Genomic DNA, 23,494 nt, shown 5'->3' on the forward strand with positions numbered 1-23,494 from the left:
AAAGTGTTTTCCTAGATAATTCACACCCTTTGGGAAAGGGAAGAAAACTTAACAAAATGCCAGGTTCTGTACTAAGACCTTTACAGAAGAAAATCTAATAATTTCCTATAGCTGTTCTTCCCAGCATGGTATGGAAATGCATTTGGTCATTTAATTTTCTTCTCCTTCTCGTTGACAGAATTATATATTGCTGAAAATTGAGAAGTCTTACTATTGTTATTATTTCTTTGGATTGGTTTAAATTTTCAGTCAGATAGGAAACTTAAAGAAGAAGATAAAAAAATTGCAAAGTTTAGATGTGGTTCAGAAAGGCAGCAGAGGGATTTGTGGAGAACAGATCTGATGAGAAAGAAAAATGTTTTACTATTTTCAACAGGCCAGAGTAGAATCAGTGAAAAACAGGAAGTCTCAGAAGGAAACAGCAACAAAGCAAAAAGTGTTTATAAAGGATACAGAGTCATTTGGAGGGTTGGGTTGGGATGGATTTGGGTGATATTTTTTTAAAATCTGCAGCTATAATGAAAAGACCAGAATGATGCCTCTCTGGGAATCCAACTTTTTCCATCACAACAAACTAGATTTTCTTTCCTGGATAACTTCTTTAAAAGTGCATAGAGACACAAAGTTGGTGCCATCAGAGGTCCAGAGCAAACAGTGCCTGTGACTACAGAGAAGGTACAGGCAGAATGCTGTGATTCGTGATCAGAGCTGTCTCGTCACAGTTTCGATCTGCAGTGATGCCATGAACTGCACAGCCATGACTGTCAATAGTCACAGGGCACATGATCAGGCAGCATGGTGTGCTGATACAAGGGACATTGGTGGCCTTTAACTTCTCTACTCAGCCACAAATGTAAAGGAAGCTTGAAAGATCTCCTTTTCCTGTGTTCTACTTTCAGTTGGAAGTAATATTCCCATCTCTTATATCTCACTAAACCATTATAAATATCAACTATAGTAAAACAAATAAAAATGTATTGTTTTTCAAAATTCACCTTCATACAAATAAAACAAAAAACATACAAACAGAAAACAGCAGCTAGACAAAGAACTCCAGCCAACCAATGACAGCTAAAAGGAGAATCCATCCTTCCAAGGGATGAGCCTCTCAACAGGTTCACAAATCCTTAGAGCCAAATGGTTATCCCTAAAGATGCACATGTACACACACACAGAGCACTAATTAGATGTGTGCATGTGTGTGTGCGTGTGTGTATGTACGTGTGAATATAATAATAATTAAGGAGAAAGAGGTCATGGAGTTGCAGAGTATGGACAGGAAAGAACATGAAGACAGAAGAGTGTGGCTTTTACTATGATTAGGTATGGGCCTTGAATTTCTATTGTTTCCAGGACTTTTATCATGAAGGGGTGTTGAATTTTGTCAAATGCTTTCTCAGCATCTAATGAAATGATCATGTGGTTTTGTTCTTTCACTTTGTTTATATAATGGATTACATTGATGATTTTCCATATATTAAACCATCCCTGCATGCCTGGGATGAAGCATACTTGATCATGGTGGATGATTGTTTTGATGTGCTCTTGGATTCAGTTTGCCAGAATTTTATTGAGTATTTTTGCGTCGATATTCATAAGGGAAATTGGTCTGAAGTTCTCTTTCTTTGTTGGGTCTTTGTGTGGTTTAGGTATAAGAGTAATTGTGGCTTCATAGAAGGAATTCGGTAGTGATCCATCTGTTTCAATTTTGTGGAATAGTTTGGATAATATTGGTATGAGGTCTTCTATGAAGGTCTGATAGAATTCTGCACTAAAGCCATCTGGATCTGGGCTCTTTTTGGTTGGGAGACTTTTAATGACTGCTTCTATTTCTTTAGGAGTTATGGGGTTGTTTAAATGGTTTATCTGTTCCTGATTTAACTTCTGTACCTGCTATCTGTGTGGGAAATTGTCCATTTCCTGCAGATTTTCAAGTTTTTTTGAATGTAGGCTTCTGTAATAGGATCTGATGATTTTTTTTAAATTTCCTCTGATTCTGTAGTTATGTCTCCCTTTTCATTTCTGATTTTGTTAATTTGGACACATTCTCCGTGTCCTCTCGTTAGTCTGGCTAAGGGTTTATCTATCTTGTTGATTTTCTTAAAGAACCAACTTTTGGTTCTGTTGATTCTATGTATGGTCCTTTTTGTTTCTACTTGGTTGATTTCAGCCCTGAGTTTGATTATTTCCTGCCTTCTACTCCTCCTGGGTGTATTTGCTTCTTTTTGTTCTAGACCTTTTAGGTGTGCTGTCAAGCTGCTGATATATGCTCTATCCTGTTTCTTTCTGCAGGCACTCAGCGCTATGAGTTTTCCTCTTAGCACAGCTTTCATTGTGTCCCATAAGTTTCAGTATGTTGTACCTTCAATTTCATTAAATTCTAAGAAGTCTTTAATTTCTTTCTTTATTTCTTCCTTGACAAGTTTATCACTGAGTAGAGCATTGTTCAATTTCCATGTATATGTGGGCATTCTTCCCTTATTGTTGTTGAAGACCAGCTTTAGCCCGTGGTAGTCTGATTGGACGCATGGGATTATTTCTATCTTTCTGTATCTGTTGCGGCCTGTTTTATGACCAATTATATGGTCAATTTTGGAGAAAGTACCATGAGGTGTGGAGAAGGTATATCCTTTTGTTTTAGGATAGAATGTTCTATAAATATCTGTTAAGTCCATTTGGTTCATGACTTCTCTTAGTCTGTCTATGTCTCTGTTTAATTTCTGTTTCCATGATCTGTACATTGATGAGAGTGGGGTGTTGAAATCTCCTACTATTATTATTGAGAGTTCATCATGGTGGATTTTTCCTTTGATGAATATGAAGTGTCCTTCCTTATCTTTTTTGATGACTTTTAGTTGAAAATCGCTTTTATTCGATATTAGAATGGCTACTCCAGCTTGCTTCTTTTGACCATTTGTTTGGAAAGATGTTTTCCAGCCTTTCACTCTGAGATAGTGTTTGTCTTTGTCTCTGAGGTGTGTTTCCTGTAGGCAGCAGAATGCAGGGTCCTCATTGCATATCCAGTTTGTGAATCTATGTCTTCTTATTGGGGAGTTGAGTCCATTGATGTTGAGGGATATTAAGGAATAGTGATTGTTGCTTCCTGTTATATTCGTATTTGGATGTGAGATTATGTTTGTGTGCTTTTTTTCTCTTTGATTTGTTGCCAAGACGATTAGTTTCTTGCTGTTTCTAGGATATAGCTTGCCTCCTTATGTTGGGTTTTACCATTTATTATCCTTTGTGGGGCTGGATTTGTAGAAAGATATTGTGTAAATTTGGCTTTGTCATGGAATATCTTGGTTTCTCTATCTATGTTAATTGAGAGTTTTGCTGGTACAGTAACCTGGGCTGGCATTTGTGTTCTCTTAGGGTTTGTATGACATCTGTCCAGGATCTTTTGGCTTTCATAGTCTCTGGTGAGAAGTCTGGTATGATTCTGATAGGTCTGCCTTTATATGTTACTTGACCTTTTTCCCTTACTGCTTTTAATAGTCTTTCTTTATTTTGTGCATTTGGTGTTTTGACTATTATGTGACGGGAGGAGTTTCTTTTCTGGTCCAATCTCTTTGCAGTTCTGTAGGCTTCTTGTATGTTTATGGACATCTCTTTCTTTAGGTTAGGGAAGTTTTCTTCTATGATTTTTTTTGAAGATATTTAGTGGTCTTTGAGCTGGGAGTCTTCACTCTCTTCTATACCTCTTATCCTTTGGTTTGATCTTCTCATTGAGTCCTGGATTTCCTGTATGTTTTGTACCAGTAGCTTTTTCCGTTTTACATTATCTTTGACTGTTGTGTCTTTGTTTTCTATGGTATCTTCTGCCCCTGAGATTCTCTCTTCTATCTCTTGTATTCTGTTGGTGATGCTTGTATCTATGGCTCCATGTCTCTTCCTTTGGTTTTCTATATCCAGGGTTGTCTCTCTTTATGCTTTCTTTATTGCTTCTATTTCCATTTTTAATTCCTTCACTTGTTTGATTGTGTTTTCCTGGAATTCTTTCAGGGATTTTTGTGATTCCTCTCTATAGGATTCTACTTGTTTATTTATGTTTTCCTGCATTTCTCTAAGGGAGTTCTTTATGTCTTTCTTGAAGTCCTCCAGTATCATGATCAAATGTGATTTTAAATCTAGATCTTGCTTTTCTGGTGTGTTTGCTTTGGTGGGAGAATTGGGCTCCAATGATGCCATGTTGTCTTGGTTTCTGTTGCTTGGGTTCCTGTGCTTGCCTCTCTCCATCAGGTTGTCTCTGATGTTACCTTGTTCTGCTATTTCTGACAGTGGCTAGACTGTCCTATAGGCCTGTGTGTCAGGAGTGCTGTAGACCTGTTTTCCTGTTTTCTTTCAGCCAGTTATGGGAACAGAATATTCTGCTTTCGGGCGTGTAGTCTTTCCTGTCTACTGGTCTTCAGCTGTTTCTGTGGACCTGTGTCCTGTGTCCACCAGGCAGGTAGCTTGAAGCAGAAAAGTTGGTCTTACCTGTGGTCTCACAGCTGAAGTTGCTCGTGGGGGGGCTGCTTTTGAGCTCTCCATGAGGGTGGCAACCAGGAGGGCCTGGGCCACCTTTTCCCTGGACCCCCATGCACTGGGATTCCTCTGGAGTCAGAAAGGTGGGCAGAGTGTAGTCTCTTCTGGCTTCCCAGGCGTGTCTGCCCCTCTGAAGGTTTAGCTCTCCCTCCCACAGGATTTGGGTTCAGGGAGCTTTTGATCAGGTCCCTTCAGATCCAGGCGGTGTCTGGACCGCAGTGGACCTGCCGCTTGAGTGCCCCTATCTTCCGGTTCCCAGAGGCCCTATACCAGAAAAATACTTTGATGAGTTCGCCAAGCTTAGCCTTAGATGAGAAGACTGTACGTAAATTTGGTACTTCCAAAGGTAACTAGCACAGGCAAATGATTTACACCAACCCTATTCACCAAATCGATATTAAAAACCCAGAACACATCAGTCAGATATTTATAATTCCAGTTCATATGAGGTGAAGGCAAGAGGATCAGGAATTCAAGATCAAACCATCTTTAATATATATATATATATATATATATATATATATAGATAGATAGATAGAGAGAGAGAGAGAGAGAGAGAGAGTCAAAATATTCATGAAATACCCAATCTTCCCTGCTGCATTGGTAGGCCCAGAAGCCCATCAATGGCTAATGGATATGGAATCAGAGTTTATGGCAGAACCTGGAATTGTGGTGCGGCAGAGTCATTGTTAGTTGTATGGGGTAGTTCTTATGCTCAGACAAGTTGCTGAACTCAGAGTTTAGGGGAAACAGCCTCAGGACAGACAGCTAGATGCAGAAAGTTCATCTGTGAGCTGCTACTGTGTTGATCAATCAGCTTTCGGATATACAGTTTCCCTTTGCCATACAAATGTTTATCTTTACATCTGGCCTAGGAGACACATATCTTTAGAGTTATAAAGAATTTATACAGCATTTCTTTCATAGAAACCTCTGGAGGTAAATACTTCTGCTTTCCTGATTCTTGTTCTACACACGACTAAGGCTGAAGGACCATACCTCCCCTTGGCCCTTATGCTTACTATATACACCATAAGCTCCCAGACTTCTAAGCAGGCTGTGCTGTGGGTGCAGTGCTCTTCCCATGCCTGATCATGCCTCTGTATTTCAACACCACTTTCATAGTGTCCTGTACCCACTGTGCAGACATAGGCTGCCATTCGTGTCACTTCTACACAGTTATCCTTCGCCATACTCAGTTATCTTGTAGGGTTTAAATGCTTATCTGGGATAGCTTCTCCAATTGAGTAAAATGGGCCACAGACTCCTCTCACTTTCTAAGAGTAACCATGTTGATAATATTCCCTGGAGTTCAGAGCCATCAATAACTCTGAAACCTACTTTTGGCTACAAGGAGTTTACTTCATCAAATTAAGTGAAACTGTCCATTGTCAAATAGAAAGATGGTATCACTAACCATTGTGATATTTTGAGTCAGGAAATGTTGTTTCCAGCCCCATTCTCCACAGGTTACATTCACAACTGCAACTGACATTTTCCAAGAGCTTAGTATGTAGTGGGCAGTATATGAATCTTACAATAGTATAGTGATATGTGTGGATTTGATTGCCCCCCACCACTTTACAGTTTCAAGGCCTTCTGATAAGAACAGATGGCAGGAGGTAAAGCCAGGACATAACCCGGCAGCAGAAATCTGAAATGGTATGAGGCCAAAGGAGTATTCCATTTCCAAAGCCTTTGTTTTCTCCACACTCTTGTCACAGCAATAAGTCTGATGCCTGCTTCAAAAGCACGTCCTGGTATTCTGCAATGGGTAAGCATCCTAGGAAGACTGGGGGTAGGAGAGTCAAGAAGTGTTAAAACATAGACTTTATTAACACAGGGAATATGTCAGGCATTCACTGGATCTCTTGTGGTTCCCAGAAGCCAGTGTTCTCAGCTGCCACAGAACCATCAGCACAGCTGCAGTGTCCACTGAACATTGTTCTGGATAATGACCGAGTCACACAACTTAGCAGTATTAGGATTGAAACCGTAGTCAAGAGTTGCTACATACAGAGTCATAATTTTTAATGTGATTTTACATTTCTCAAAGTTTCATTACCTTCTCATCATGATCCAAATATTAGACATGATTGTTTGCAGATATTCACATCTTCACTTTGAGCCCTGAAAGTAAGTGATAAGAGAGCTGTGAAGAGAGAAACTTTTGCCTCACCCTAATACTCAGAAGGTTAAAGAGACCATCTTTTCTCTTTCTGAAAAAAAAATAAAGGGCTACTGCCCTCATAAACTGGCCACAATCCCTTGGGTACCACGGTTTCATTCACACTATTTACGCAGGCTGAGGAAGCTATAGCGAAGGCCACTGCCAGCCCTCATGGGGACTTTGCCAGCCATAAAATCCAAACACAACCACTGTTCCCTTCCGTCCAGGGGAACACATATATTTGGCACCCACCGCGTGCTGGCCACTTTGTTGACAACCCTCAGTGTTTCACACTTTATAATTATAGGAAAGCACTAAAAGTCATTTGTAAATCAATTTTTAAATCCAGTATAAAAGTTTTAGAGCCTTGCTTAATATGTAATATGAAATGCCACTTAGTCCAATGAACACGATGGTATGTAATTTGGGCAGAGGAAGTATGCCTTTTAGAGTCAAAAGCATACAACTTCTGAAATGTTGTTAGCTCTCTTCTGTCATTCCCAAAATGTATCTCTAAGTCACCTCTTATCCCCTGCCCACAAATGCACACTTCATCATAAGCAGATCTGTAGACTGTGACTCACACAGTTGCTCCGTCATTAAGATCTAATCACACCACCACAACTAATCACACCACCACAACTCACGCTTGCAAAGATCTCCTCCATGCTGATGAATACGGATCAACATCGCTCATGCTTGCCCTCCCCCAAAATTCTTTCCTGGAGGAGGAAACACAATTACAACTTTTTCTCAATAATGCAGCAGAGAAAATGCGATCACCCAGCACATTCCAGCTTCTATACAGCCGAGCCACATGCTTCCTCTCGAGCTGCCAGCTAAAAACTCTTAAGGAATGCCATGATTACAACTTTTCACTGGCGCTCCTGATGACAGTACTTCTGACCCAAGACAACTGAGACATACAGATGTATTCCTCGTCTGCTCATTAGCCTAATGAGGATGGAGTCAGGCAAAGAGTTAATTTGACTAATTTAATCAGCATGTCCTTAGATGTGTCTACTGGGAGAACACCAAAGTGGCAGAGACAAACATAGAAACACACGGAGGGAAAGGATTTACTGAGCTGTGCTCATGATTAGGCCAAGTCACAGTTTGAGAACATTGGAACAACAAGACTAGGAAGACACTTAACGGTTGCTTAACCCAATCACTTTATTCTATAAGGTCTAATGAGGTTAGGAAATAATAAACGTAAAACTTATTGTAAAATGAGTAATACATGGGAAACATTTTATAAATTGCCAACTGTTATGGTGCATGTATATATATACCTAAAATGCTAGCGTCAGGCATTTCCCCAAAACAATGTACAAAGGAATTTAAACACTCGGATACATGCCTATATGTTTTCATAAAACAATTAAAGTCTCCTCCTCCTCCTCCTTCTTCCTCCTTTCCCTTCCCCTCCCCTAATACCTGATATTTTTGCTGATGATCACACATTAAATTCTATCATTTGTTAAAGATACAGTAAGAAATTATTATTTAAAACATTCTGCCAAGATATCATATTCTTGAAAACACTAGAAAAATAAGCACTGGTAGGTTTTATTTGATGACAAGTATAAAATTTCTATTTTACCAAACTTAGGGTTTTTTCAGTTAATAGTTGCTGTTTGTGATATGGTTTTGATGAATTGTTTCTAATGTCTTTAAAGTTCTAACATAAAACGAATGCCATCAAGTATCTACTTCATGATGGCGGTGCTCCTGACAGCATGCCTTGATCTTACAATTAGAGATTAAGCCACAATTACTCATCAGATTCAGTAATTCTAAGAAAGTTGATTGAGGGTTTTTGTGGACAATAGAATGTCATTTGCATTGATTATTTCATTATATTAATTTTCTCATCACTCTTGCATTTTTTCTTCTTTCATTTGAACTATTAATGATGTTTGTACCATAGACTCAAGCCTAAGGGGATGAAAAGGAAAATGAATAGGCTTTTTCTTTATTACTATTAAAGATAAAAGAAAGGAAGGAAGAGCTTGTGGGAATACTAAACCTCATGGCCTATAAATTGATCCTATTCCTTTTTATCCTTGGTGATAGTTTGTAGAATTAAAACAGCATGGGGAAATATATATTTTGAGGGTGAATCTTTCAAGAAATTGATCTTTTACAATGTCCTTTCTGCTTCAATGAGATCACTCCTGTCCTAGTAGTCAGAAGACAGTACAAAGTGTTCCCTTTCTATAAGTTTTCTTTCAAATATGCTTTCTTTTCTAATGCTTAGCAAATTATGAGTGGAGATCTGGCTATATATAGCAAATCTACAGTTTGCATTACTATAGAGTAGATGGTGTATTAATTAATTAGGTAATTAATGTGATAAAAGTACAAGTGCTTTATAAAGTGGAAGACCCATATTTCGTGAGAGAAAAGGGCATACTTCAGTTTGTATGTGAGTGTGGTCAGGCCAGGTTTCTCTGAGATGACGGAGCAGGTACATGTTGGACTTGCTGGAGTGAGGAATGATACTTGAAATGTCCTGAAGCAAGAAAGACAAGGACTTTTGGTTCAAGGGCTGTGAACCAAGATCCATGCAGCTAGAGTGAAATAAAACTGGTACAAGAGAAGGACAGAGTCCGTGGGGGAGAGGGTTGAAGGATAGAGAGGAGGTTGATAGCGAAGGCTGACAGTTGCTAAGAGGCCATGTAGGAAAGGTGAATAAAGGGTGAATGAGGAAACTGATATGGAACCGTGATGAAGTAAACAGCATGCACATTGCTACTTCCTTCCAAAAGCACATTATAAAGTAACAAATGAAAGCTAATTCTTTAATTAAAATCATAAATCTCTCAAAGCAAACAGAGGTTCGAGGAAAACAGTGGCATTATTAGAACCTGGAAAGCAGGGAAGAATGGTAACTGATTTAGCAAACATGAAAGCAATGGCAATAAGCTAAGAAGTCACCAAGTCACCAAGTCATCCACACAAGTGGAGCAAAGTTGAGTCTCAAATGAAGAGATTGACTGGAAGTCCATTTAAGCAACAATTTAACAATACCCACCAGAAAGGGATTTAATGTGGGAAAGTACTGTCTACAAAACTGTTGGAAAGATTAAAGAAAGGCAGACCAGGGAAAGGCATGGCTCCTCTGGATGTTTGATGTAAGCCTTAAGGGTGGTTCAAGAGCTTCAAAGAGGCTCACAGATAACCACAGCATCAGAACATGCAATTCTGAAGGAATCACCATGAATCTGATGCAAAAGCTCATGTTTGTTCAAGTCCACAAAATTAACAACTACTGCCAGATAACAGTAATATGGAGTTCGCCTTTTGCATCTCAGATCTTAACTTGTCTTTCATTTGCAGATCTAACCAAGAACCTGACGAGCAAATAATTATGGAATTATAATAATAATTATAATTATTATAATTATAATTCCTGAGCTTTTAGCTCCTGTGATGGAGAGCAAGCATAGGAAAGGAATGGTGGTAGAGAATAGATGAAGGATGGGGCTAATTGGCCACCTACCAGTCTTGCCAGAGGACCTCACCCTGTCTCACTCCCATTTTGTATAACCAGGCAGTGGACAGGCAGGGAATGAGGTGAAGAATAGATTGTGTCTGGACAAGAAAATTAGAATCAGTTGACAGCTAGGATACTATCCCTTAAAAGAAGAAGAAAGGGAAATTAACATATTACATGTTGATATCCCCGACTTTTCTTCCCACTCAAGTCTCACAAGGGTGAGAGACAGGTTTTTACTCCCTGGGTAGAAGAGCCCTTCTTAGAGAACGTGACTAGTTTAGAGAAAAAAATTAGAATCTAATATTTCAGGTTGTTCCAGCAAAAATAAATAAAGCACAACTGATAAATTACTTTATGGAAAAGCCCATTGATATTCGTGCTCTGTGTCCCACGCACATAGCTTTAGGCAACTCTTTTGTGTCCCATGCTAAATGAGAGCCAATGGTCACCAGCATCTGAAGGCAGCAGTACACGGGAAAATGAGAGCCCATGGAATAAAAATACAAGGGGTAAAGCTACAGAAAAAAAGATAACTAGGAAGTAGAAAATAAAAGAAAAATATCATATTGAAAGAAATGCAAGATAATAGGCTCCTAGTAAGATGACAACTTGAAGCCACTCTCTGTGTGATGTAGTGAACAGAGGAGAAACAGAATAAGAACAGAACAGGGCTGTCAAAACAGCTCACTGGGTAAAGGTATTTGTCTTGCTAGCTTGTTGACCTGAGTTCAACATCCAAAGCCCAGTAAAAGTTGGAAAGAGCCAACACCATGAAGTTATTGTCTGACTTCCAAATGCATGTCTCCACATACACTATGCACGCGCACACACTCACACACACACACACAAACACACACACACACACACACACACACACACAGCAGTAATTATTTTTTTAAGACTAAGAAAAAATAGAGCCCATTTTAAAAACAGAGAAAGAAGAGATTCAAGGATTCACTGATCAGATACCTGAAACGTACTGAGGAAAAGGCAGACAATGTACTGCATAGAGGAAACCAAGAGTAATACTTCTCCAACTCTGTGGCTCCATGAATGGAGAGGGGGGAAGCAGAAGCCTCATCCAAATGGTAGACCTGCCTGGAGGTTTGTCAGAAAGAGACTGGCAGTCCTACCCTGAGGACAATGATAACCTAAGCCTCAATCCAGTTACAGGTTTTGGAGAGACAGTGATCATGGAGCAGATGGGTTAGCAGTGGAAAGGAATCCTACTGTGGCATTCTTCTGTGCCTTCAGAGGCACTGGCCTCCAACCATTTTGAGAGGGAAAGCATCATTTAAAACTGAGTTATCCTGGGGAGCCAGCGACATGGAACAAGCACAGATGTAAAATTAACTGGCCATCAGTGAAGTAAGAGAGCCTTGAAAAGCAGTTGGGAGAGTTGAGGCACCAGATGCTGATGAACAAAAGGATGGATCAGTGGAGGCGGCGAGACAGTCGGGGAAATAAAGGTCCAGGGCCCAGTGTCTGCAGTAGGATTCACCTACTGTGAGTAGCAATGGAATCTGATTGTCCAAAACATGAGGTCAGTGGATGGATTAACCTCTGAGGCCACCTATCTCTCATTTATTTCTAGAGAGCCCAAGAATTCCAAAGTTTCCAGACTTTTTGAAGACTGCAGCTGCTCCCCGATTACTCAAGATATCTGAAATGTAATAAGTGGGAACCTCCACCCGTATGAGCAACAGTGCGGTAGATACGTCCCACACTCCCACTGAAATTAAGAGACGTATCAATGAGAATAGCAGCCATGTGTGGAGGATATGATATGAAGTCTCTGTGGCGCAAGAGAACTTGCCCTACTTACAGACTCCAAAGCTGGTCGTGGCTAGCAGAGGCCCCTGGTACAAAAAGAGAGGAAGGAACTGTAGCAAAGATGTGCTGGCAGACATTGAACAAGTGCTCAATACAAAGTTAGTATCAGCTAAACCACCAGGCAGAAGGGTCAACTGAGCATCTCATCGCCATGCATACAGTAGCAGTCACTGGTCTCCAAGGACCCAGAAACAAGCTATATAACAGCATGTATTTCCATCTTTCCTTTTTGCCCCATGTGCTCAACATTTTTTAATTTTTTACTATAATTTTGCCAGCATTTTGACTTTGTCATATTTAAAATATCTTTTTTCAATCTCTCTCCAGAAATTCATATATTTCATTTACATGTCTTTTCACTCTTAGGCACTCCTAGATGAGGAACCGCAGACAACCAATTAATTCTTTTTTTTTTTTTTTTTATTAACTTGAGTATTTCTTATATACATTTCGAGTGTTATTCCCTTTCCCAGTTTCCGGGCAAATATCCCCCTCCCCCCTCCCCTTCCTTATGGGTGTTCCCCTCCCAACCCTCCCCCCATTGCCGCCCTCCCCCCATAGACTAGTTCACTGTGGGTTCAGTCTTAGCAGGACCCAGGGCTTCCCCTTCCACTGGTGCTCTTACTAGGATATTCATTGCTACCTATGGGGTCAGAGTCCAGGGTCAGTCCATGTATAGTCTTTAGGTAGTGGCTTACTCCCTGGAAGCTCTGGTTGCTTGGCATTGTTGTACTTTTGGGGTCTCGAGCCCCTTCAAGCTCTTCCAGTTCTTTCTCTGATTCCTTCAATAGGGGACCTATTCTCAGTTCAGTGGTTTGCTGCTGGCATTCGCCTCTATATTTGCTGTATTCTGGCTGTGTCTCTCAGGAGCGATCTACATCCGGCTCCTGTCGGTCTGCACTTCTTTGCTTCATCCATCTTGTCTAATTGGGTGGCTCTATATGTATGGGCCACATGTGGGGCAGGCTCTGAATGGGTGTTCCTTCAGTCTCTGTTTTAATCTTTGCCTCTCCCTTCCCTGCCAAGGGTATTCTTTTTCCTCATTTAAAGAAGGAGTGAAGCATTCACATTTTGATCATCCGTCTTGAGTTTCGTTTGTTCTAGGGATCTAGGGTAATTCAAGCATTTGGGCTAATAGCCACTTATCAATGAGTGCATACCATGTATGTCTTTCTGTGATTGGGTTAGCTCACTCAGGATGATATTTTCCAGTTCCAACCATTTGCCTACGAATTTCATAAACTCGTTGTTTTTGATAGCTGAGTAATATTCCATTGTGTAGATGTACCACATTTTCTGTATCCATTCCTCTGTTGTAGGGCATCTGGGTTCTTTCCAGCTTCTGGCTATTATAAATAAGGCTGCGATGAACATAGTGGAGCACGTGTCTCTTTTATATGTTGAGGCATCTTTTGGGTATATGCCCAAGAGAGGTATAGCTGGATCATCAGGCAGTTCAATGTCCAATTTTCTGAGGAACCTCCAGACTGATTTCCAGAATGGTTTTACCAGTCTGCAATCCCACCAACAATGGAGGAGTGTTCCTCTTTCTCCACATCCTCGCCAGCATCTGCTGTCACCTGAGTTTTTGATCTTAGCCAATCGCACTGGTGTGAGGTGAAATCTCAGGGTTGTTTTGATTTGCATTTCCCTTATGACTAAAGATGTTGAACATTTCTTTAGGTGTTTCTCAGCCATTCGGCATTCCTCAGCTGTGAATTCTTTGTTTAGCTCTGAACCCCATTTTTTAATAGGGTTATTTGTTTCCCTGCGGTCTAACTTCTTGAGTTCTTTGTATATTTTGGAAATAAGGCCTCTATCTGTTGTAGGATTGGTAAAGATCTTTTCCCAATCTGTTGGTTGCCGTTTTGTCCTAACCACAGTGTCCTTTGCCTTACAGAAGCTTTGCAGTTTTATGAGATCCCATTTGTCGATTCTTGATCTTAGAGCATAAGCCATTGGTGTTTTGTTCAGGAAATTTTTTCCAGTGCCCATGTGTTCCAGATGCTTCCCTAGTTTTTCTTCTATTAGTTTGAGTGTGTCTGGTTTGATGTGGAGATCCTTGATCCACTTGGACTTAAGCTTTGTACAGGGTGATAAGGATGGATCGATCTGCATTCTTCTACATGTTGCCCTCCAGTTGAACCAGCACCATTTGCTGAAAATGCTATCTTTTTTCCATTGGATGGTTTTGGCTCCTTTGTCAAAAATCAAGTGACCATAGGTGTGTGGGTTCATTTCTGGGTCTTCAATTCTATTCCATTGGTCTATCTGTCTGTCTCTGTACCAATACCATGCAGTTTTTATCACTATTGCTCTGTAATACTGCTTGAGTTCAGGGATAGTGATTCCCCCAGAAGTCCTTTTATTGTTGAGGATAGCTTTAGCTATCCTGGGTTTTTTGTTATTCCAGATGAATTTGCAAATTGTTCTGTCTAACTCTTTGAAGAATTGGATTGGTATTTTGATGGGGATTGCATTGAATCTGTAGATTGCTTTTGGTAAAATGGCCATTTTTACCATATTAATCCTGCCAATCCATGAGCATGGGAGATCTTTCCATCTTCTGAGGTCTTCTTCAATTTCTTTCCTCAGTGTCTTGAAGTTCTTATTGTACAGATCTTTTACTTGCTTTGTTAAAGTCACACCGAGATACTTTATATTATTTGGGTCTATTATGAAGGGTGTCGTTTCCCTAATTTCTTTCTCGGCTTGTTTCTCTTTTGTATAGAGGAAGGCAACTGATTTATTTGAGTTAATTTTATACCCAGCCACTTTGCTGAAGTTGTTTATCAGCTTTAGTAGTTCTCTGGTGGAACTTTTGGGATCACTTAAATATACTATCATGTCATCTGCAAATAGTGATATTTTGACCTCTTCTTTTCCGATCTGTATCCCTTTGATCTCCTTTTGTTGCCTGATTGCTCTGGCTAGAACTTCAAGAACTATATTGAATAAGTAGGGAGAGAGTGGGCAGCCTTGTCTAGTCCCTGATTTTAGTGGGATTGCTTCAAGTTTCTCTCCATTTAGTTTAATGTTAGCAACTGGTTTGCTGTATATGGCTTTTACTATGTTTAGGTATGGGCCTTGAATTCCTATTCTTTCCAGGACTTTTATCATGAAGGGGTGTTGAATTTTGTCAAATGCTTTCTCAGCATCTAATGAAATGATCATGTGGTTCTGTTCTTTCAGTTTGTTTATATAATGGATCACGTTGATGGTTTTCCGTATATTAAACCATCCCTGCATGCCTGGGATGAAGCCTACTTGATCATGGTGGATGATTGTTTTGATGTGCTCTTGAATTCGGTTTGCCAGAATTTTATTGAGTATTTTTGCGTCGATATTCATAAGGGAAATTGGTCTGAAGTTCTCTTTCTTTGTTGTGTCTTTGTGTGGTTTAGGTATAAGAGTAATTGTGGCTTCATAGAAGGAATTCGGTAGGGCTCCATCTGTTTCAATTTTGTGGAATAGTTTGGATAATATTGGTATGAGGTCTTCTATGAAGGTTTGATAGAATTCTGCACTAAAGCCATCTGGACCTGGGCTCTTTTTGGTTGGGAGACCTTTAATGACTGCTTCTATTTCCTTAGGAGTTATGGGGTTGTTTAACTGGTTTATCTGTTCCTGATTTAACTTCGATACCTGGTATCTGTCTAGGAAATTGTCCATTTCCTGAAGATTTTCAAATTTTGTTGAATATAGGTTTTTATAGTAAGATCTGATGATTTTTTGAATTTCCTCCGAATCTGTAGTTATGTCTCCCTTTTCATTTCTGATTTTGTTAATTTGGACACACTCTCTGTGTCCTCTCGTTAGTCTGGCTAAGGGTTTATCTATCTTGTTGATTTTCTCAAAGAACCAACTTTTGGTTCTGTTGATTCTTTCTATGGTCCTTTTTGTTTCTACTTGGTTGATTTCAGCTCTGAGTTTGATTATTTCCTGCCTTCTACTCCTCCTGGGTGTATTTGCTTCTTTTTGTTCTAGAGCTTTTAGGTGTGCTGTCAAGCTGCTGACATATGCTCTTTCCTGTTTCTTTCTGCAGGCACTCAGCGCTATGAGTTTTCCTCTTAGCACAGCTTTCATTGTGTCCCATAAGTTTGAGTATGTTGTATCTTCATTTTCATTAAATTCTAAAAAGTTTTTAATTTCTTTCTTTATTTCTTCCTTGACCAGGTTATCATTGAGTAGAGCATTGTTCAATTTCCACGTATATGTGGGCATTCTTCCCTTATTGTTATTGAAGACCAGTTTTAGGCCGTGGTGGTCCGATAGCACGCATGGGATTATTTCTATCTTTCTGTACCTGTTGAGGCCCGTTTTTTGACCAATTATATGGTCAATTTTGGAGAAAGTACCATGAGGAGCTGAGAAGAAGGTATATCCTTTTGCTTTAGGATAGAATGTTCTATAAATATCCGTTAAGTCCATTTGGCTCATGACTTCTCTTAGTCTGTCTACATCACTGTTTAATTTCTGTTTCCATGATCTGTCCATTGATGAGAGTGGGGTGTTGAAATCTCCCACTATTATTGTGTGAGGTGCAATGTGTGTTTTGAGCTTTAGTAAGGTTTCTTTTACATATGTAGGTGCCCTTGTATTTGGGGCATAGATATTTAGGATTGAGAGTTCATCTTGGTTGATTTTTCCTTTGATGAATATGAAGTGTCCTTCCTTATCTTTTTTGATGACTTTTAGTTGGAAATTGATTTTATTTGATATTAGAATGGCTACTCCAGCTTGCTTCTTCTGACCATTTGCTTGGAAAGTTGTTTTCCAGCCTTTCACTCTGAGGTAGTGTCTGTCTTTGTCTCTGAGGTGTGTTTCCTGTAGGCAGCAGAATGCAGGGTCCTCGTTGCGTATCCAGTTTGTTAATCTATGTCTTTTTATTGGGGAGTTGAGGCCATTGATATTGAGAGATATTAAGGAATAGTGATTATTGCTTCCCGTTATATTCATATTTGATGTGAGGTTATGTTTGTGTGCTTTCATTCTCTTTGTTTTGTTGCCAAGACGATTAGTTTCTTGCTTCTTCTAGGGTATAGCTTGCCTCCTTATGTTGGGCTTTACCATTTATTATCCTTTGTAGTGCTAGATTTGTAGAAAGATATTGTGTAAATTTGGTTTTGTCATGGAATATCTTGGTTTCTCCATCAATGTTAATTGAGAGTTTTGCTGGATACAGTAATCTGGGCTGGCATTTGTGTTCTCTTAGGGTCTGTATAACATCAGTCCAGGATCTTCTGGCCTTCATAGTTTCTGGCGAGAAGTCTGGTGTGATTCTGATAGGTCTCCCTTTATATGTTACTTGACCTTTTTCCCTTACTGCTTTTAATATTCTTTCTTTATTTTGTGCGTTTGGTGTTTTGACAATTATGTGACGGGAGGTGTTTCTTTTCTGGTCCAATCTATTTGGAGTTCTGTAGGCTTCCTGTATGTCTATGGGTATCTCTTTTTTTAGGTTAGGGAAGTTTTCTTCTATGATTTTGTTGAAGATATTTACTGGTCCTTTGAGCTGGGAGTCTTCACTCTCTTCTATACCTATTATCCTTAGGTTTGATCTTCTCATTGAGTCCTGGATTTCCCGTATGTTTTGGACCAGTAGCTTTTTCCGCTTTACATTATCTTTGACAGTTGAGTCAATGATTTCTATGGAATCTTCTGCTCCTGAGATTCTCTCTTCCATCTCTTGTATTCTGTTGGTGAAGCTTGTATCTACAGCTCCTTGTCTCTTCTTTTGGTTTTCTGTATCCAGGGTTGTTTCCATGTGTTCTTTCTTGATTGCTTCTATTTCCATTTTTAATTCCTTCAACTGTTTGATTGTGTTTTCCTGGAATTCTTTCAGGGATTTTTGCGATTCCTCTCTGTAGGCTTTTACTTGTTTATTAATGTTTTCCTGTGCTTCCCTAAGTGTGTTCAGGTCTTTCCTGAAGTCCTCCAGCATCATGATCAAATATGATTTTGAAACTAGATCTTGCTTTTCTGGTGTGTTTGGATATTCCATGTTTGTTTTGGTGGGAGAATTGGGCTCCGATGATGGCATGTAGTCTTGGTTTCTGTTGCTTGGGTTCCTGCGCTTGCCTCTCGCCATCAGATTATCTCTAGTGTTACTTTGTTCTGCTATTTCTGACAGTGGCTAGACTGTCCTATAAGCCTGTGTGTCAGGAGTGCTGTAGACCTGTTTTCCTCTCTTTCAGTCAGTTATGGGGACAGAGTGTTCTGCTTTCGGGCGTGTAGTTTTTCCTATCTACAGGTCTTCAGCTGTTCCTGTGGGCCTGTGTCTTGAGTTCACCAGGCAGCTTTCTTGCAGCAGAAAATTTGGTCTTACCTGTGGTCCCGAGGCTCAGGTTTGCTCGTGGGGTGCTGTCCAGGGGCTCTCTGCAGCGGCAGCAACCAGGAAGACCTGTGCCGCCCCTTCCGGGAGCTTCAGTGCACCAGGGTTCCAGATGGTCTTTGGCTTTTTCCTCTGGCGTCTGAGATATGTGTGCAGGGAGCAGTCTCTTCTGGTTTCCCAGGCCTGTCTGCCTCTCTGAAGGTTTAGCTCTCCCTCCCACGGGATTTGGGTGCAGAGAACTGTTTATCCGGTCTGTTTCTTTCAGGGTCCGGCGGTGTCTGTGGCAGGGGTCCTGCCGCTCCTGGGCCCTCCCCCACGGGAGCCCAGAGGCCTTATACAGTTTCCTCTTGGGCCAGGGATGTGGGCAGGGGTGAGCAGTGTTGGTGGTCTCTTCCGCTCTGCAGCCTCAGGAGTGCCCACCTGACCAGGCGGTTGGGTCTCTCTCTCCAATTAATTCTTAATAAGGGAGACTCAGTCTTCTCAAGAGATAAGCCCCTTGATAGGTTATCAAATAGTAAATGGTTGGTTGTTAAGCACATGACCCTAAGAACAACACTGAATATGGAAGTGGAGGCACAGAAGGAGAGGTAGAAATGCTTTAACAAACAAAAGTGAAAGAAACAACATCAAAATAGGGGTAGGGGGAGTGAGATTCTCAGAAAGGAAAGGCATTTGCCCACATAGAGCTAAGAATGATGAACTTTAATCCCTAGGACCCATGTGATAAAAGGAGAGAACTCCAGCATGTTGACATCTGACTTCTGCATACACACAGACACACACACACACACACACACACACACACACACACACATACATGCACACACTTGTGCACACACTCATATACAAACACACATTATTAAAAACTACTTTTTAAATAATCTGTAAGGGGACATCAATTCACCTACAAAGGTAAACACACTAGAATAACACCAAATCTCTCTTCAGCAACCCTAAATTCCAGGAAAGCAAGGGCCTACGATGAGGCTTACTACTGCTGTTGTGTCAAATTGACATAATGTCAAACTGTCCCCTAAATGTCTATGATTATACAGTGGACAAGTAGTACTTCTACCTAATCAGAGAAGCCTTTCTCTGCAGTGAATGACAGTGAAGGGACACTTGTGACTATTCAAAGTCCCAAGGATAAGTGATATTCGAATGTTCTGTCCTAAATAGAACATTTAGACCACCCCGGAAGGCTCAGGGAGTAACCTGAAAGAGGGAATAAAAGAACATAGGAACTATGCAACCAAGAAGAGAGTTATGAAATATCATCTCTTAGGCATGAAGCAACTATTATAAACATCATCTCACAGCAGCTATGATTATCTGCACTGGACTTGCACTCCAATGGCCCTGTCATTCACCAGTTGTGGTTGAGGAAGGTGCTCGTGAGACGTGGGCCTTCTCCAGGAAGCTATTGGCAGCTGAGGGAGAGGGGGAGTCCATGTTTTCAGTGGTGAGGTGCACATGCTCTAGTGGGAAGCACTTGTTAAGCTCAGTGGGTCACAAAACATAGCAAAAGATGTGACTGTGGGCAAGAAAGTTGTAGGTAGAAGGTGGTGTTAGTAGAGGATAAAGAGAAGTAAGAGAGCATGGGTTATGAACAAGTAGAATGCATAATATATATGTGTGTTTGACATTGTCAAGAAACAGATTTAACGGGGTTGGGGATTTAGCTCAGCGGTATAGAGCTTGCCTAGAAAGCACAAGGCCCTGGGTTCGGTCCCCAGCTCCGAAAAAAAAGAAAAAAAAAAAGAAACAGATTTAACTAATTAAAAACAAAATAAATATTAAATATAAGAGAAAAGATAAATAATTTTCATTTTTAATTTTTGAAATGATAATATAATCGCATTATTTCTTCATTCTCTTTTCTCCATGTAAAGACATCATCACCCTTCCCTTGCTTTCTCTCAAATTCAGGTCCTTTTTTCCATTCTTTGTTGCTATACTGTCTCGAATACATAAATAAATACAGTGTTACCTCCATGTACATGCTTTAGGAGTAGATATTTGAATGGATAAAAAATAAAGGCAAAATGATTAACTGTCATTGCATGTTTAAGATTGAAGAGGTAGCAAATTTACAAACTGTGTACCCTGAGACAACTGTATGACGCAGATGTGAGAATAAGAATAATTTTTCAATTTGGAATTTTATTTATTTTCATATGTTTCTAGTTTTATTGAAAATAGATTTTTTTTCACACAATATATTCTGAGTACAGTTTTTCCTCCCCCAGCTCTTCTGAGTTCCTGGCCATCTTCCCTCCCATTCTGATCCACTTGCTTCCTTGGTGTCTCTCCTGAGAAAACAAACAGACATCTAAAAAAATAATAAAATAAAACAACAACAAACAATTTGAAATAGGACAAAACAAAAAAGGAAAAGAGAAAAAAACAAAACAAAGCACAAATCCAAGTAGAAGCAGAGACATAAGCATTCACAGACATAAGGATCTCATAAAAACACAAAAATAAGAAGCCATAATACATATGCAAATGATCTGTACAGTGAAAAATGAAAAAATGCTCTAATAAAACATTATGAAACAAAGAACCAGCCCGCGGATCCCGGCCTGCAGCAGCTCTCTGCTCCCAGACCCTGTGGGAAAGAGACCTCGCCGCCTGATCAGGTGGGCACTCTTGAGGCTGCAGAGCGGAAGAGACCACCAACACTGCCCACCCCTGCCCACATCCCTGGCCCAAGAGGAAACTGTATAAGGCCTCTGGGCTCCCGTAGGGGAGGGCCCAGGAGCGGCAGGACCCCTGCCTGAGACACCGCAGGAACCTGAGGGAAACAGACCAGATAAACAGTTCTCTGCACCCAAATCCCGTGAGAGGGAGAGCTAAACCTTCAGAGAGGCAGACAAGCCTGGGAAACCAGAAGAGACTGCTCTCTGTGCACACGTCTCGGGCGCCAGAGGAAAACACCAAAGGCCATCTGGAACCCTGGTGAACTGAAGCCCCCGGAAGGGGCGGCACAGGTCTTCCTGGTTGCTGCCGCTGCAGAGAGCCCGTGGGCAGCACCCCACGAGCGAACTTGAGCCTCGGGACCACAGGTAAGACCAACTTTTCTGCTGCAAGAAAGCTGACTGGTGAACTCCAGACACAGGCCCACAGGAACAGCTGAAGACCTGTAGAGAGGAAAAACTTCATGCCCGAAAGCAGAACACTCTGTCCCCATAACTGACTGAAAGAGAGGAAAACAGGTCTACAGCACTCCTGACACACAGGCTTATAGGACAGTCTAGCCACTGTCAGAAATAGCAGAACAAAGTAACACTAGAGATAATCTGATGGTGAGAGGCAAGCACAGGAACCCAAGCAACAGAAACCAAGACTACATGCCATCATCGGAGCCCAATTCTCCCACCAAAACAAACATGGAATATCCAAACACACCAGAAAAGCAAGATCTAGTTTCAAAATCATATTTGATCATGATGCTGGAGGACTTCAAGAAAGACATGAAGAACTCCCTTAGGGAAACACAGGAAAACATTAATAAACAAGTAGAAGCCTACAGAGAGGAATCGCAAAAATTCCTGAAAGAATTCCAGGAAAACACAATCAAACAGTTGAAGGAATTAAAAATGGAAATAGAAGCAATCAAGAAAGAACACATGGAAACAACCCTGGATACAGAAAACCAAAAGAAGAGACAAGGAGCTGTAGATACAAGCCTCACCAACAGAATACAAGAGATGGAAGAGAGAATCTCAGGAGCAGAAGTTTCCATAGAAATCATTGACTCAACTGTCAAAGATAATGTAAAGCGGAAAAAGCTACTGGTCCAAAATGTACAGGAAATCCAAGACTCAATGAGAAGATCAAACCTAAGGATAATAGGTATAGAAGAGAGTGAAGACTCCCAGCTCAAAGGACCAGTAAATATCTTCAACAAAATCATAGAAGAAAACTTCCCTAACCTAAAAAAAGAGATACCCATAGGCATACAAGAAGCCTACAGAACTCCAAATATATTGGACCATAAAAGAAACACCTCCCGTCACATAATAGTCAAAACACCAAATGCACAAAATAAAGAAAGAATATTAAAAGCAGTAAGGGAAAAAGGTCAAGTAACATATAAAGGCAGACCTATCAGAATCACACCAGACTTCTCGCCAGAAACTATGAAGGCCAGAAGATCCTGGACTGATGTCATACAGACCCTAAGAGAACACAAATGCCAGCCCAGGTTACTGTATCCTGCAAAACTCTCAATTAACATAGATGGAGAAACGAAGATATTCCATGACAAAACCAAATTTACACAATATCTTTCTACAAATCCAGCACTACAAAGGATAATAAAGGGTAAAGCCCAACATAAGGAGGCAAGCTATACCCTAGAAGAAGCAAGAAACTAATCGTCTTGGCAACAAAACAAAGAGAATGAAAGCACACAAACATACCCTCACATCCAAATATGAATATAACGGGAAGCAATAATCACTATTCCTTAATATCTCTCAACATCAATGGCCTCAACTCCCCAATAAAAAGAAATAGATTAACAAACTGGATACGCAACGAGGACCCTGCATTCTGCTGCCTACAGGAAACACACCTCAGAGACAAAGACAGACACTACCTCAGAGTGAAAGGCTGGAAAACAACTTTCCAAGCAAATGGTCAGAAGAAGCAAGCTGGAGTAGCCATTCTAATATCAAATAAAATCAATTTTCAACTAAAAGTCATCAAAAAAGATAAGGAAGGACACTTCATATTCATCAAAGGAAAAATCCACCAAGATGAACTCTCAATCCTAAATACCTATGCCCCAAATACAAGGGCACCTACATATGTAAAAGAAACCTTACTAAAGCTCAAAACACACATTGGACCTCACACAATAATAGTGGGAGATTTCAACACCCCACTCTCTTCAATGGACAGATCATGGAAACAGAAATTAAACAGAGATGTAGACAGACTAAGAGAAGTCATAAGCCAAATGGACCTAACGGATATTTATAGAACATTCTATCCTAAAGCAAAAGGATATACCTTCTTCTCAGCTCCTCATGGTACTTTCTCCAAAATTGACCATATAATTGGTCAAACAACGGGCCTCAACAGGTACAGAAAGATAGAAATAATCCCTTGCGTGCTA

The sequence above is a fragment of the Rattus norvegicus genome, chromosome 15 (assembly GCF_036323735.1).
Source record: "Rattus norvegicus strain BN/NHsdMcwi chromosome 15, GRCr8, whole genome shotgun sequence".
NCBI lineage: Eukaryota > Metazoa > Chordata > Mammalia > Rodentia > Muridae > Rattus > Rattus norvegicus.